The following is a 17,996-nucleotide window of genomic DNA, read 5'->3' as shown; positions in this document are numbered from 1 at the left end:
ACTTGACTAGCATAATCAGACGTACTCCTCATAGTATGGGACGAATATAAACTTGTCTCCTGCACTCACTGATTGCTTGATACCCCGTTCAGCATAGTACAACACGTCAGTGGAGTTGCCTAAGATTCTAGAAGTGGACATCTTCTCAGGGCACAACCACCCAACTTGACAAGGAGATTCAAGCTCCCATATTTGCTCCTGGAGTGCTCTGCATGCATGATAACACAATGTTAATCGAAAACCAAACGACAAACACCACTAAACTGAATAACATAAATTGAGTACCAGTTGAATTACCTCATGGATATTTGAATGAGGGAAATGTTAAGCATTGCACCACTTAGAAATTCCTTCACATCTTCTTTGAATAGCCATGCCGTTGCATCATCATCGTAGTGGAACATTTCCTTAGGAAGTTGAATTTGGATGGGGCTGTCATTAGGCAACACGCAAACACGCTTGTGCAAATAAGCTAACTCCTGGGATAGTGATTGAAGCACCGTGTCTTCAACTAATGGAGTAGCTTGCGTAGCTGAACCTAGTGAAGGGCTCTTCATCGACGCCTTTCCACTCACCGAGCCATGTTCACTTCTGTTCTTTGGCCCCTCAACCCTCTTCTTTGGCGTTTGGCTTTTCCTCGATGGCTAATAAGTATGATCACACAAATGGTTAGAAAAGATTTCCATCCAACTCTTGGGAAGAAAGGATTAAAGCGTGAAATCTAAATCTTAATTACCTGGTTCATCAACCGTATCCAAGCAGATGGCCATTGCAAAAAACTACCTTTTGCTGCCCAGAGTGTAGTGAACTCATCATCCTCCACGGGCACAGGTATTAAGAGGTCCTCGGACCCGAGAACCACAGAATGGATCCCGACATAATAATGCTCAGGCAGAAGAGGTCGAAGATGGACCGTACCTTGTTCGGTCGGTTGTGCACTACCATAGGCAACAACATGCAAAGGTCCATCATATGATTCGCCCAGGTAAAGAAGTTCACAGCGGGTCTCTTCCTGCACCAATTACGAAGATACTTCATTTACATATACATAACTAAGTATATTAGGTGTAAGATAGGAGTTAAATCAAGCATTGAGCTAAAATCATGAAAAATGGGCAAGTTAGAACTGATTTAGGCCATTTCGAGCCGTAAATACTGTAAATGAACCTCAAACTTGTGAAATTTCTTTTTAGGTCGTTTTAAGGCATAAATATTCATAACTAAGTATCTTAGGTGTAATATAGGAGTTAAATCAAGCATTGAGCTAAAATCATGAAAAATGGGCAAGTTAGAACTGATTTAGGACATTTCGAGCCGTAAATACTGTAAATGAACCTCAAACTTGTGAAATTGCTTTTCTTAGGTCGTTTCAAGGCATAAATATTCATAACTAAGTATCTTAGGTGTAATATAGGAGTTAAATCAAGCATTGAGCTAAAATCATGAAAAATGGGCAAGTTAGAACTGATTGAGGCCATTTCGAGCCGTAAATACTGTAAATGAACCTCAAACTTGTGAAATTGCTTTTTTTAGGTCGTTTCAAGGCATAAATATTCATAACTAAGTATCTTAGGTGTAAGATAGGAAAAAAGAAAAAAAAAACCAAAACGAGTCCAAAAAAAAAAAAAAAAAAAAACACCCGAGCGCGAAGGGCAGCAGCTGTAGGCTGCACAGCTGCTGCAGCCTTTCCGGCAGCCTCTCCTACCTTCTCCGCTTCCCAATGAGAAAGAGAAGGAGAAGGAGAAGGAGAAGGAAAAAGAGAAGGAGAAGGAGAAGAAAGAAAAGGAGGAGGAGGAGAAGGAGAAGGAGAAAGAGAAGGAGAAGGAGAAGAAAGAGAAGGAGGAGGAGGAGAAGGAGAAGGAGAAGGAGAAAGAGAAGGAGAAGGAGAAGAAAGAGAAGGAGGAGGAGGAGGAGAAGGAGAAGGAGAAGGAGAAGGAGAAAGAGAAGGAAGAGGAGAATGAGAAGGAAGAGCAAACAAGAACAACACATGACATCAACAAAGCATACTAACAACATAACACAGCGAACTTGACCATTTCACAGCCAACTTAACCATTTCACAACACAATCCAAAAACAAATATCATTATCCAAACAAGTAAGCACAAAATCACCTGTAGAATAGGAAAATGATGAGGTGTCGGAGTGTCAAGCCCCCTTGAGTTCGCATGTGAAGGAGTACCAATCTGCAACAGTGTATTGATAGTGAAACATTAATTAGAACCGTACCCACGTAACTCAACATATCAAAACTTATAGAGTTGAATTCTAATCATTTACCTCCTGTTCTCCTTCTCTTCGTGGGTGGCTACTTGAGTCGGCCGGTGTTGTCGAGGAAAAGGGCAAGGTCGGCAAATTCAATTGCTTCGCCCATGCATTGAACTCTTCGCGCATCTCATTGCGCACTTGTTCTTTAATTGAAGCCACTGTGGCATCGAAGTTCTGTGGCGAGTTCACACTTGCTCGGGATCTTCCAGATTTGGTATATTCGGGACCCATTACCTTCTCCCATCTTAGCAAGCTCCCCCCCCCCCCCCCAGCACCTAATACCCGTCCCGGATGGTAGGGCTTTCCCATAGCCAAGGTGAAGGGGTCCTTCTCTACCGTCGGGACGAGCTTGCCTTTAACAAGCTCTCCAGTGTACTCAAGCTGTAGCAAAAACAAAATGGCAACATGAAGTCAGTGTTTATATATAGTGATATACATGCAAATGAATAAGTTAGTTCACTAGTTTATAGTTGCTTACTAGCTTATCTGTCATTTCTTTGGTTTCCAGAGCCTTGATGGACCATTTTCCGGTCTTCTTGTCCCGCGAATGCATAGAGCAAAAGAAATCCCTAGCACGAATCACCAAAGTACTGGTCGTGGAGTCAGACGACGCTGTGGAGGACCCTAGAAGCGCAGTGGGGTATACTCCTTCACTCACCCACGTATCCCTCCATCCATCATACGTCATTGCTCCCATATGATGGTGGTATTGCTTTTGCAATGCATTCACTACACGAAAAGGGCAAATTGGCAACGGTTCAAACCCTCTCAAAGGCAACGGTATTGAACCGTTGCGTATTTGAGGGTTGCCAAATCCCAAAATAATTGGCAACGGTTCAAAACCGTTGCCAACTCAAGCAATTGGCAACGGTTAACCGTTGCCAACTCAAGCAATTGGCAACGGTTAACCGTTGCCATTGACCATTTTTTTAAAATAATTGGCAACGGTTAACCGTTGCCATTGACCATTTTTTTTTTTAAATAATTGGCAACGGTTAACCGTTGCCATTTACCCATTGGCAACGGTTAACCGTTGCCATTGACCTTTTGTTTTTTTTTTTTAAATAATTGGCAACGGTAATCATTTTAGGTAATAATCTCAAAGGCAACATTTTAGGAGGTAATCATTTTTTTTTTGGTAGGTAAGAAAGGGATATTATTACTAAAAGAAAAAAGGGCAAGCCCTCATAAAGTACAGCCGCACCGTGTCCTCATACACAAATAAATACGCTACGTGAAAAAAATACAAACCCCTCCAAACTTGGAGGTTACAAACAGCAACAAGCCAGAAAAAAAAAAAGAAAGAATAACAGCAGCATGGGCAGAAACCTCCAGAATCAGCAGCAGCAGCAGGCAGACAGCATCAGCATGCAAAGAAAAGCAGCGACAACAAGCAGGGACAGCAGCAGCAGGGATAGCAGTAACAGCAACAACAGTGATAGCAGCAAACCGGAAAGAAATCCCGAAAATTTGTCAAAATACTCCACATACAAATGTTATAGAATAGCTTATACCATCCTCCCCATTTCACCACCTCAGCAACATAACCCATACACAGCAAAAATAAAAATAAAAATTTAAAGGAAATCAGTCAACCATGGAGAACCGGATGGCAAAGGACAAAGCTCATATTTTTGAAGGCTTGAGGTTTGTGTACACATTGAACCAATCATGAGTGACATCTTAAATCCATCAGAGAGATTGTAATTTGATCACAAGAAATGAAATCCTGTTTGTTACCTCAATAATGTTAGCAAATCAAACATGCCATTTCAAAATCAGCTAAGTCCCTTCATCATTTAGATTTAGTAACAAGAATGATCTCTCAAATTAAATCATTGAGATCTTAGGGACTCTATATTGCAAAATCAGACCACGAAAAAGGGACTCACTATATTGCAAAATCAACCACCACAACCCCAATTAATCTTTAAATAATTTTCAAGATCTTCTTAAAAGTTCTAAGTAAAAGGCTGAATTAATAACTGGAGAAAGTATCAACTTTGTTGTCGTCACACCTCACACATCATGTTTGTGCTCTTAACTATTTTCCAATTCTAAGTTTCATAAACAAGTATAAAGACCAGCAAGCATAACAAAGCAACATAAAAGTTCTGAACTTGTTTCAACATTTAAAGCAAACCCTACATTTTTGAAAGATCATATCAGAACCAAATGCTTCTCCCAACAGATAAAATAAAGGCATGTGTATATGTCAGCGGCTCAACTAGTAGTCATTAAGCCGTCGTGGTATACGAGCTCGAAACTCGTCTACATCATTATCCTTTGTACCCGTAGCTTTTTATCAGCTCTCTTATGCAGTTCACCAGTAGATTTAAATTCTCATAATAATATTTACCATCGGATCAATGTATTGTAGCAACATCAGAAGCTTGATTTTGTAATGTATAGTATTAATAGTATAATCTATCTAACCTGGTAATATAAGCAAAAAGGGATAATAGTTATTTTAAATGAAGATACATACTTTCCATCAAAATATCAGAAGAAGTTAACCTCTAGTTTGAATTAAATGGTCTGAATTCATCGCCATCCTCAATTTCTTCCTCCACTGTTTTTTAAGCAGTAAGTGGATACCTGTAGGGTTTCGTAGTGACCCGGCACTACGCGGAAGGAAACCCACCAAGACCCGCCCCTTAATTAAAGCAATTAAACAAGCATAATAAACTTAATCGTACAAGATTAAGGACAAGAATTATACCTTTGACGTGTGCTTCGCTCCCAAAGAGCTCTTACTTCAAAATCCCGAAAGCACGAGATCTCCGACGGTTCGTACCCACGAACCCGACCCGAGCGTCCTAAGCCTCGAAGGTTAGTCGAGGCCCGGACAAAATAACTATGAGTTTTACGAATCAAAGGTTTACTCTTTCTTAGAGTTGCCTTTTTAATTCCACTCAAGGTTGTATTCTCAAAATCCCAACCAAGTGGGTATTTATAGAGAATGGGGACTTGAAACCCCTTTTCATGATCAATGTGGGATCATGTGCAATTGCAATAATTTATTTAATTCCAAAATAAATAATTAGGCAAAAGCAATCACAAGCCAACAAGTGGCAAAAGGAGAGAATGGGTTAGGTGAGGACCATATCCCATGGGGGGGACCATTGCCTTGCTCCCCAAGGGCTTGACTTGGTCCCCACTCCCTTGAACAAACCGAGTTAGGGGAGGGCTAGCTGGCTGCCAGCTAGCAGTCCCTTGCTGCCCAGCACCCAGCCAGCCAGCCAGTGCATGCTGCTGCTGGGTTGGTGTTGGTGCTTGTGTGCTGGCGCTGGGCGCTGCTAGCACCTAGTGCTGGCACTGGCCCCAGCAGCCCACGCACACTCCTCCTCGCGCGCGCCATCGCTAGCACAGCCAGCATGCGTGCTGCTAGCGAGCCACGCATGCTGGCCCCTTCCTTCGCACCATCCATGTTGCGCACCATGCATCCCTCGCACACGCATCAGCCAGTGCCTAGCACTGCTATGCTTGGCTTGATACGAGGCACACACACGCACACGCACATGCGCTAGTGCCTAGCACTACGATGGCTGTGCTTGGTGCGAGGCACACACACGCACACGCACATGCGCCAGTGCCTAGCACTGCGATGGCTGTGCTTGGTGCGAGGCACACACACGCACATGCTCCAGTGCCTAGCACTGCGATGGCTGTGCTTGGTGCTGGTGCTAGGCACACACGCACACACGCATGCGCCTAGCACTGCGATGGTGCTGTGCGTGGTGCTAGGGTGCTGCGATGGCGCCTAGCATCATGCTAGAGCTGCGATATGCTAAGGCACAAGCACACGCACACATGCACTGCCCTAGCCATGCGATGGTGCGATAGTGCTGCGATAGTGCCTAGCATCCATGCACGCACGCTGCTGTGCTGTTGTGCCATGCGAAGGCACGCACACACGTAGGTGGTGCTGCGTTGGGCAGCCTAGTGCACCTAGCACGCATGGCGCGCCTAGCACACCATGGTGCACCTAGGCTTGTGATGAGCTAGCCTAGCCTAGCTACGACTATGCTCATACTTGTCGCTTGTGATTTTGCGACGCTCGGTATCGACGCCCTAGGCTCGATATCCGACGTCTGTATTCGTAAAACTCTGTCGACTCATTAAATCCTTCCGGATTAATTCGACGTCTTGGATCGGAGATTCGATTGGGTTCGACCCAAAGGGTTCAGTTAAGATTAAGCTGTAATATCAATTGTACCTTGATATTACTGATCGGAAGCGGCCTCCACCTAGGCATTCCGATCACTTGACCTTACTGAAGAATTAGATCTGTAATAATTCTGAACCCTTTATCGGAATAATACACTTGTTGGAAGGACACCATTCCTTTCAATCTCCCACTTGTCCTTCTGGATAAGTGTGCATATTGTGTATAGCTCATTTCCTTTGTCACTTAATGTTTCTTCGTGAACTATAAGGTAAGATTCCTTGTCATCCTTATTACGTTCAGAAGTGTTTCTCGATCTCCGAGCTCGACTGTCAATAAGCAGATGATTTCTAAAATCCATCTGAGCATGGCCATGCATTTTACAGTCTCACTCTTCGAGCGGCCTTTTAAACAACAAAACATTTTCCCTATTTTAGTAGGGGGACAATCCCAGTCTTGTATAGTAAGTTCTTCTTACTAAGAGGACATAGACTCCCGAGTGTTCCCGTTATGATCCCCAGTTACGGCAGACGTTTGGAAACATCAAAGAGCCTAGTACTCAAACAAGAAAACTTCACAGTACTCATGGTCTGAGGAATTAAGTTCCGATAGCCATAATGAGAAATGTACTTATGACAAAAGTTAAATTTTCTTAAAGTACTCTCATAGGTCTTATCCAGTACAGTTCTAAACTGTACCTGTGTAAATGATTTATGACTGTCACGTCCTCGCAGCACAAGAAACGGTGCTGTAAATCATACTACACACTAATCTATTGCGATCATCAATCGTCCATCTGTTAGATGACCTCGATTAGGGATACTTTTCGATTTAATATTCAATGTTCACTTAACAGGTGTTTCTTTATCCAACACATGGTCTTGATACCCTGTTTTGAATATTTCAGTAAATCGAATGGACTCATTATTTAATTCTAAACCACAATTAAATAGTAATGGAGTGAATGATAATATTACATAAAATTAATTACTCCATTAATGAATGGTTTTAGTACAGTGTTTTACATTAAATCAACCCTAGTTAATTAAAACACTTGTACAGGAACATCAAAGCCAGTCTCCAACATGCTTGATTCTCATTGCCTCAACGTGTTTGTTGTGTTTCACTTGAGGCAAAGGTTTAGTCAAAGGATCGGCTACATTATCATCCGTGCCGATCTTACAAATTCTGATTTCACCTTCGGATTTCCATTCCCTTATCATGTGAAATCGCCGTTGCACATGTTTGACCTTCTGGTGCTCTCTCGGCTCCCTGGCCTGAGCGATAGCTCCATTATTATCACAATAGAGATCTATCGGTCCCTTGATTGAGGGTACAACACCAAGTTCACTAATGAACTTGCGAATCCAAACAGCTTCCTTACTCGGCTTCAGTTGTAGAGTCTGCAGTAGTGCTCTGCTTGGCACTCTTCTAGCTGAACGCTCCTCCATTCCGACAGAATACATATCCCGACTGTGACTTGAAGTTGTCTCTGTCAGTCTGGAAGCTAGCGTCGGTGTAACCTTCAACAACCAGTTCTTTGTGACCTCCATATACCAGGAATTTATCCTTGTTCCTTTTCAAGTACTTAAGGATGTTTTTGGCCGCAGTCCAATGCGCCTCTCCTGGGTTTGATTGGTATCGACTCGTTGCACTCAGGGCATACGATACATCCGGCCTTGTACATATCATGGCATACATGATCGATCCGATTAGCGAAGCATATGGGATCTGATTCATTCTTTCTCGCTCAACAGGTGTCTGTGGACACTGTTTCTTGCTGAGAGTTATGCCATGGGACATGGGTAAATGCCCTCTTTTGGCATTTTCCATGTTGAATCGAGCCAGTACCTTATTAATGTAAGTACTCTGGCTTAATCCAATCATCCTCTTCGATCTATCCCGGTAGATCTTGATGCCCAATATGTACTGTGCCTCTCCTAAGTCCTTCATTGAAAAGCACTTTCTTAACCAGTCCTTTACGGACTCCAATAATTTTGTGTTGTTTCCAATGAGGAGTATGTCATCGACATACAGGACTAGGAATGCAATATCACTCCCACTGACCTTCTTGTATACACAAGACTCATCTTGATAAAACCAAACTTGCTGATGGCTTCATCAAATCGCAGATTCCAACTCCTGCTGGCTTGATTTAGTCCATAAATGGACTTCTTCATCTTGCAAACCTTTCCAGCGTTGCCTAGATCGACAAAACCTTCTGGCTGTGTCATGTACACAGTTTCTTCCAAAATTCCATTTAAGGAAGGCGGTTTTGACATCCATTTGCCATATTTCGTAATCGTAATATGCAGCAATCGCTAGGATAATCCGGACGGACTTTAGCATTGTAACTGGTGAAAAAGTTTCATCATAGTCAATCCCGTGGACTTGTCTATAACCTTTTGCCACCAGTCTAGCTTTGTATATCGATACATTTCCATCTTTGTCTGTCTTCATTTTGAAGATCCATTTGCAACCAATGGGTGTATAACCCTCGGGCAAATTCACCAAGTCCCAGACTTGATTTTCAGACATGGAGTCCATCTCGGATTTCATGGCATCTTGCCATTTGGCAGAGTCGGGGCTCGTCATAGCTTGTTTGTATGTCGCTGGCTCATTATCATCCATAACTAGGATGTCCTGATCATTAGTTAAGACAATACCGAGGTATCTGTCTGGTTGAGATCTTTGCCGTTGCGACCTACGTAGGGTAATTGGTTGAGCATTTACATTGTCTGTTTGACTCTGACCAATCTTCCCAAATGCTTCTAAAGTATCTAGATTGTCAGTTTTGTCAGGTTGACATTGTTGCTCGTCCTCTCGAACTTCGTCGAGTTCGATTTTCCTCCCACTTGTCATTTTGGAAAGGTGATCCTTCTCCAAAAAGACACCATCACGAGCAACAAATACTTTGTTCTCGGATTTATTGTAGAAGTAATACCCTTTGGTTTCTTTTGGATATCCCACAAAGAAACACTTATCCGATTTGGGGTGAAGTTTGTCCGTAATTAATCGTTTGACATATGCTTCGCATCCCCAAATCTTGAGAAAAGACAACTTCATATGGAGTCTTTTCAACAGCTTTTGATGGAGCTCTATTTAGTGTTAGTGCTGCTGTTTGTAGCGCATGTCCCCAGAACGAGATAGGGAGTTCACTAAGACCCATCATTGACCGAACCATGTCTAACAAGGTCCGATTCCTCCTTTCGGACACTCCGTTCCATTGAGGAGTTCCGGGAGGTGTCAACTCTAAAAGAATGCCACATTCTTTCAAGTGATCGTCGAATTCATGGCTCAAATATTCGCCACCCCGATCCGATCGAAGTGCTTTAATTTTCTTGCCAAGTTGATTTTCAACCTCTTTCTGAAATTCTTTGAATTTTTCAAAGGATTCAGATTTATGCGACATTAAGTAGATATAGCCATATCTACTATAATCGTCGGTGAAAGTTATAAAATATCGGTAACCTTGCCTTGCGGGTGTGCTCATAGGTCCACATACATCCGTGTGTATTAGACCTAATAAGTTACTTGCCCTTTCTCCCAACTTGGAGAATGGCTGTTTGATCATCTTGCCTAATAAGCATCCTTCGCAATTTTCAAATAACTCTAAGTCAAATGAGTCAAGAACACCTTCTTGAAGAAGTTTCTTGATGCGTTTGATGTTAATGTGGCCAAGACGACAATGCCACAAGTAGGTTTGATTCGACTCGATGGTCTTAGCCTTGTGGTATCAACTTTTTTCATATGTAAAACATGCATTTTAATTGAACATAAATTTGTAAACTTGAAACAACTATTGTTAAAAGTTTCACATTTGAAATTCCTAGGTGTCCAACACAATGGATCATAGTATGTTCAAAGCATGATAAAACTAGGGATAGTTTAATTACATATCATAGACAAAATAGTGCATGCAAGCACGACCGAAAAACCATCTTCGTCGTCTTTTGTTCATGCACCAACACTTGATAAGCTTCTCACTTGGTCCCTGAAAAAGGTAACATTAAGTGAGTCATACTTAGTATCCAATACCTTATGATAAGCTTAATCCACAAGTGTTTAAGGAGGATACCTGAGGTGGATACTCCATTCCTCTCCTCCTCCTCCCGAAAGAGCTTGCATTCTCTCTTGAAGTGGCCTTGCCCGCCACAGAAGAAGCAACGCATCTTAGCCTTAACCTTGAGATCCCTCCTTCTTGTTGGTCTTTTGGTTGCCCCAAATGAGTTGGCCCGGTACAAAAGCTCCACCACATTCTTTAAGGAATGTGTCTCTTTTGAATCAGAAATATATTCCCTTAATGCATCATATCCTGAGTGTAGTGAAGTGAGCAAAATATGACCAGCCATTCCATCTCCTAGTGGAATTCCGAGAAGTTCCATGTGCTTGAAGAGCCTAGTCATTCTTGCCACATGGAGTCGGAGGGGCATACCCGGTCTCAACTTAGTGTTGCAGACCGTAGACAAAGATGGAACCTCTCTTTCGCAAGACAACTTTGATCCGACGACTTTACATTCATGTCCGTATGTGACCTAGTCACTTCAAACAAGAGTCCATCATTGTTGTCGTTGAAACTCTTAGAGAATCTCATACCGACAACATCCCTTAGTTCTCCAAGGAACAAATCTGGGAAGGAGAATGGAAGTTTTTCTTTCCATTCTTCCGGGATGGAGTTAGCCATGAGTTGTGACACTAATTTGCAGTCTTTCGACCATGCACAATAAGTTTCGTCACTCAAGAGGGTCTTGGAACAGAGAGTTGGGAGGGAAGTATCCAGAACATACTCCTTGGAACAACTCCGGAGAGTTTTCCTGAGTTCTTCTTCCCATTCATCAAGGTTTGTTAAGTTAAGCTTGATGGCTAACTTATCGGGGAGTTCTAGGCACATTTGGTTGTTGTTCGAGTTACTTGCAGACATGTTTCTACAATTGAAAGAATTTGAAGTGAAAAACCATTCATACATCAATAAGTTGAATTTTAAAGCGTTTATGCACTTATTCACACTTATTGAACATTTTATCCACGCATTTTAAGATTTTCCCTTATGGGCGAGAATAAAATGATTCCGAGATCCCAAAGATCAAGAAATGGCTAAGCATGCTTTGACTTGTCTTAACCATTAAATATCTTAAGGTAAGCAATCCAATTGCTAATAGCTCCAAGCTACTCTCGGTTTGATAAAATGTCGCATCTAATGCACACTTGACATTTTATCTCTTTTGCCACGACATCTAAGGACTCCTTACTGATATCGTTGAGCTTAACCAAGACAACTTGTATACCTAGTATTTCTTACGTTCCTAGGGAAGTAGTGATGCCTCGCTTTGGCGTAATCCATCACGTACGCGCATTAGTTCGGTAAGTGTTGTACTTGGAATGGAAAATTTTAGCTTAATATTATTAAGGGACCTAGGGTTTCTATGTTGGTTGATTTAAGTGAACTTAACTAATCATCACAACGCCATAGAAATCCTAGACAAGCATCTAGCAAACATATATATAATAACAATATATAAGGCATAAAAATTAGATGCATTTGGCAACTAGCATGACCCCTTGAAATCTTCAATTTCCATGGGTCTTCATCTCGGCTCGTCTTCATCGAAACGCCGTCTTGAGACATCTTGGCCAAAATGAAATAAAGAAGCTAGCTAGAACGACTAAGATTAATCTAAATAGAACAAAAATACTTAACGGTTCGCAGACCGTATTTAGATTTACAAAAATACATAACGGAACGCAGTCCGTATTTTCTATCCTAGTCGGGCCCCACTAGTTGCCATTTTCAAACAACCTGTTTTGAAAACAATCTTTCATTCACCCGTTCACTATTTGTGAACGGCCCATGCAATTTTACGAAATACATAATTAAACACACAAAACTAGTAACTAACTTAGGTCGTTAATCCAATTAACGTGCCTAATTAAAACTAGTCAAAGTGGTTTAATCCATTATTTCTAAACGCAAAATGCTAACGCATTTAATTAAGCTCCCACTAAATTCCGCATCCGTACTTAATTAATCCGATTAATTAAGTCGGCATAACCCGTAATTTGTCAAAATTTTGCAAAATCGAAAATCGAGGTTTTTAGCCTCGTTAAAATAATTAATCAAAATTATTAACACAGGAAAAATCGCAAAATCATAGCTCAACGTTAAGCAAAATGGCATCATGGTGCTAGGCAACCCATGGTGCTAGGCAACCCATGCTGCGCAAGCTGTGCTGTGTGCCAGCATCCATGCCTAGCATGGCATGCTGCGCCAGCTAGCACTAGTAGCTCGCTACGCATGCTGCGCATGCTTGCTAGCTGGTGCCTGGCAGCGTCTGGCAGGCTGGCTGGGGCTTGCTTCCTCGCTGCCCAGCAGCATGCACAAGCAGTTCCAGCAGCCTTGCCATGCACTTAGCACCACGGCAGCACATCCCTCCCATTGCCACACTGCCACGCACCAACGATGCTATGCCAACGCGCACCACAGGCAGCCAACATGTGGGCTGCTAGGCAGCCCGGCTAGCCTTGGTGTCGCTTGCGGTTTTGCATCGTTTTGCGTGCATTTTTACTCGAAATTTGATTCCGATTTGTGTGCGACAATAATCAATTCTAAATCAAATTTTAGAATTAATTTTGAGGGAAAAACAAATGTTAAGTCTAACTTAAACAATTTTATTTTAATTGGTGCACAAGCCTAAATTTATCCAAAATTTCAATTTTGAACAAAAATTAGGTCAAATTTTATGCTTAAAATAAAAATGAGCTATGTCCAAAATTAATCTTGCCAATATGCAAATTAATCATTGATTTGACAAAAGGGAGTTGGAGAGTTAGATTAATCATCCAATGATAAAATTTTCCAACTTGCATACTTGTGTAAAATACCAAGATTACATCTTCCAATATGAAAATTAATCAAATTTTACTCACAAGTAATTGAACTTTGATGGATTTTAATCAACCAAAACATGAAAAATCCAAACTTTGTTCAACATGGAATTTAGGGTTAGGGTTCCAATCATTTAAACATTTAAAGATTAGAACTTTAACATTACTTGGGAACTTAAAAAACAAAATCACAACAAGTTTTCACACCTTATTGCAATTTATTTGCAAAATTGTGAAAAACTAGTTTATGTGATTACTTGGTATATCAACTTAAGCACTAATAAACATTCCATTATTATGCTCAAGGATATTTTAAAACTACTAGATTAGTGATGCAAATGTGCATTTAATCTAACCTTGTAATGCTTGTATTAATCAAGGCTTAAAAGGAATTAAAACTTTCGTTAAAAATGAAAAACCCCAGAAAAAATGGGTTTCTGGTTTCGAATTTGGCTTCTGGACAACCCTATAAGGTTTGAAACAGTTCCAAAATGTCGATTCCACCCAAAATTCACAGCCAAATCGATAATAAAATCGAGTTTTAAAATTAATTAAAACGAGCATCTAATCTAATTAGATGAACATGAACCAGAAAATTAAATTCTTTAAAACACCTTAATTAAACAATAATTGCAAAAATTAAAAGGAGCGTGACTCCGATACCGCTGTAGGGTTTCGTAGTGACCCGGCACTACGCGGAAGGAAACCCACCAAGACCCGCCCCTTAATTAAAGCAATTAAACAAGCATAATAAACTTAATCGTACAAGATTAATGACAAGAATTATACCTTTGACCCGTGCTTCGCTCCCAAAGAGTTCTTACTTCAAAATCCCGAAAGCACGAGATCTCCGACGGTTCGTACCCACGAACCCGACCCGAGCGTCCTAAGCCTCGAAGGTTAGTCGAGGCCCAGACAAAATAACTATGAGTTTTACGAATCAAAGGTTTACTCTTTCTTAGAGTTGCCTTTTTAATTCCACTCAAGGTTGTATTCTCAAAATCCCAACCAAGTGGGTATTTATAGAGAATGGGGACTTGAAACCCCTTTTCATGATCAATGTGGGATCATGTGCAATTGCAATAATTTATTTAATTCCAAAATAAATAATTAGGCAAAAGCAATCACAAGCCAACAAGTGGCAAGAGGAGAGAATGGGTTAGGTGAGGACCATATCCCATGGGGGGGACCATTGCCTTGCTCCCCAAGGGCTAGACTTGGTCCCCACTCCCTTGAACAAACCGAGTTAGGGGAGGGCTAGCTGGCTGCCAGCTAGCGTGCCAGCTAGCAGTCCCTTGCTGCCCAGCACCCACCCAGCCAGCCAGTGCATGCTGCTGCTGGGCTGGTGCTGGTGCTTGTGTGCTGGCGCTGCTAGCACCTAGTGCTGGCACTGGCCCCAGCAGCCCACGCACACTCCTCCTCGCGCGCGCCATCGCTAGCACAGCCAGCATGCGTGCTGCTAGCGAGCCACGCATGCTGGCCCCTTCCTTCGCACCATCCATGTTGCGCATCATGCATCCCTCACACACGCATCAGCCAGTGCCTAGCACTACTATGCTTGGCTTGATACGAGACACACACACGCACACGCACATGCGCCAATGCCTAGCACTACGATGGCTGTGCTTAGTACGAGGCACACACACGCACACGCACATGCGCCAGAGCCTAGCACTGCGATGGCTGTGCTTGGTGCGAGGCACACATACGCACATGCTCCAGTGCCTAGCACTGCGATGGCTGTGCTTGGTGCTGGTGCTAGGCACACACGCATGCGCCTAGCACTGCGATGGTGCTGTGCGTGGTGTTAGGGTGCTGCGATGGCGCCTAGCATCATGCTAGGGCTGCGATATGCTAAGGCACAAGCACACGCACACATGCACTGGCCTAGCCATGCGATGGTGCGATAGTGCTGCGATAGTGCCTAGCATCCATGCACGCACGCTGCTGTGCTGTTGTGCCATACGAAGGCACGCACACACGTAGGTGGTGCTGCGATGGGCAGCCTAGTGCACCTAGCACGCATGGCGCGCCTAGCACACCATGGTGCGCCTAGGCTTGTGATGAGCTAGCCTAGCCTAGCTACGACTATGCTCATCCTTGTCGCTTGTGATTTTTTGACGCTCGGTATCGACGCCCTAGGCTCGATATCCGACGTCTGTATTCGTAAAACTCTGTCGACTCATTAAATCCTTCCGGATTAATTCGATGTCTCGGATCGGAGATTCGATTGGGTTCGACCCGAAGGGTTCAGTTAAGATTAAGCTGTAATATCAATTGTACCTTGATATTACTGATCGGAAGCGGCCTCCACCTAGGCATTCCGATCACTTGACCTTACTGAAGAATTAGCTCTGTAATAATTCTGAACCCTCTATCGGAATAATACACTTGTTGGAAGGACACCATTTCTTCCTCTACTGTTTTTTATGCAGTAAGTGGATACCAACAAGAGTAACGACACTTAAATTCAATGTTCACCATTTATCAGCCAGGGACTCAGAACCTGAAAAGAAAAATGAGATTAAGCAATTTAACTAATATTCACAAGGTTTGTCAGAAATAACTGCAATCAGACCCATTTTTGTTTGCCCTTTAACCAGATCCAACCCGAGTCATATAACTACTTGGAGAAACTCCTAGTTGATCTCGAGGATAACAATGGAAAGATTATAAAGATAACTTGTGTAACCTTCATGTCATTTTATCTTCCCTTTCTCCCAATATCTCACAGAATTATTTGTTTAGCATCAGAGAGTTTTCAAGCCCCAAAACCTAACTTTTCCTATTGCAAGTCATGAATCTTGGATGTATGCAGGATATAACAAGAGAGCTATTATTAAATTCACAGTATAAAATTGAGTTTAATGTAAAAGATCCAAATCCAAATAAGTGCAACATTATGTTTCTGAAACTAGATTAAATGAACATAGTGTTGAACTTACTGCTTGCATTTAAATAAAAAGAATCAATAAAGGCGTCACCATCCTCCGTATTTAGTTTGTCTGCTGCATGATCCTGATTTGTTTTTAATCTAACATAAACAAAGCATCTAGAGCCTTGTTCTTAAAATCCACCATCAGGGAAACAGTGCATAAGCTACAATATGGTTACGCGTCTAATTCTAATAAATGTGTCTCTTTCTTTGTGCATATGGATGCATAAATTAGCGCAGTGGACAGCTCCACGTCCCATAACCACCTTAAACGCAATAATTAAAGAGTGTAAATGATAAGATATCAAGAGGAATTTCACATCAACAAAACCAGCTGATAACATTCAACCGTAGTTGATAGCAAATTCAGCAACACACATTTCTCACTTATCTTGACAATCCACAGCTTTTTCCTAAACCAATTAGGGGTACTCTAAGACCCAATAACCATGATTTACATTCACATTATCACCCCCAACTCAACACCACGAAACGAGCTATATTTCGAGTATTCGTATTCCATCCATCAATCAGAGTTGAAAGGACTCTAGTAAAACAAATTTCTTACCTTTATACAAAGAACGAACTCGAACAAAGACATGCTCATACAAGGTTTAATACTTAACCATTTTTCATGAAATTTGTTGCAAAACACTCCTTAAACATAGCATAACAACATGGAACAAACAATTTCAAGAATAATGGACCGAATTGAAAACTCCCAAATTCGAAATTTAGGGTTTTTTTGTTCGATTTTTCCCAATTTTGACCAAAAAAACTGTAAAATTATTTGACAAAATCTAATAACCGAATGAAATATTAAAGACAAAAAATAACTTAACTTAACCTCTTGCCTCGTATTTCGCCTCCTCCTTTCCGCAATTCGTACCCCAAAAAAATACGGATCTGAATTACCCCAAAAAGGCGAGAAAGACGAGAAATAAGGGGAAGGAGAAACAGAAGGGGAAGGAGAAACGGGAAGGAGAAACAGAAGGGGAAGGAGAAACGGGAAGGAGAAACAGAAGGGGAAGGAGAAGAGAAAGAGATTCAAAGAGGTTAGGGAGATTCAGAGAAACAGGGGGAATAGGGGAAGGAGAAGAGAAAGAGAGCGCAGAAAGGAAATCATGTATATATACGGGTTTTTTTTTTTTTAATTGGCAACGGTTAACCGTTGCCAACCTCTACCCCTTTTTTTAAAAAATAAATAATAATTTAATCAATTGAACCGTTGCCAATTTAAAAAAAAAAAAAAAAAGGGGTAGAGTTGGCAACGGTTTTCATGAACCGTTGCCATAGGGGGGTTGCCTATTTCTGTTTTTCTACTAGTGATTCCTGGAATTCTGCTCCCTCATTTCCTACATAAAAAGATATATATGTTAGTTTTATTACTAATAAAAAAGACGATAAATTACAACACAATTTTCATCAGAGTTCTTTAAACTTACAATTTCTTCTTTTTTACATTTTTGATGAACGAAAGCCTCCCAATCATCCTTCGATATGCTAGGCCATATTTGCCAAGGGAGTTTCTCTTCATCGATGACATCATCATCACTGCCACCTCCTTTCTTGTTCTTTAGTTTCCTCACAAGTTTCTTTGTGATAAACCGACGAACTAAGTTACACTTGAAGCTTCTGAATCTTGTCGCAAGTAAGGATTCAAACACCCTTCGCTTGGCGTACTCATTTGGAATGTTAAATAGACTCTGCAAGCACAAATAACAAACATTATTAGTTTGCCCAT

General features: G+C 41.6%; 1 long non-coding RNA gene across 1 annotated transcript; it reads right to left on the bottom strand.

Moving 5' to 3' along the window:
• Positions 1-3,394: 3,394 nt before the first annotated feature.
• Positions 3,395-17,426, bottom strand: LOC110713089. Its single transcript, XR_002509757.1, has 2 exons — positions 15,764-17,426; positions 3,395-4,865 (listed from the first exon to the last, which is right to left on the bottom strand). It is a non-coding gene; the product is annotated as an uncharacterized LOC110713089 (long non-coding RNA).
• Between the last annotated feature and the right edge of the window lie 570 nt (positions 17,427-17,996).

The sequence above is a fragment of the Chenopodium quinoa genome, unplaced genomic scaffold (assembly GCF_001683475.1).
Source record: "Chenopodium quinoa cultivar QQ74 unplaced genomic scaffold, ASM168347v1, whole genome shotgun sequence".
Taxonomy (NCBI): domain Eukaryota; kingdom Viridiplantae; phylum Streptophyta; class Magnoliopsida; order Caryophyllales; family Amaranthaceae; genus Chenopodium; species Chenopodium quinoa.
This window is presented reverse-complemented; position numbering and strand designations above follow the sequence as displayed.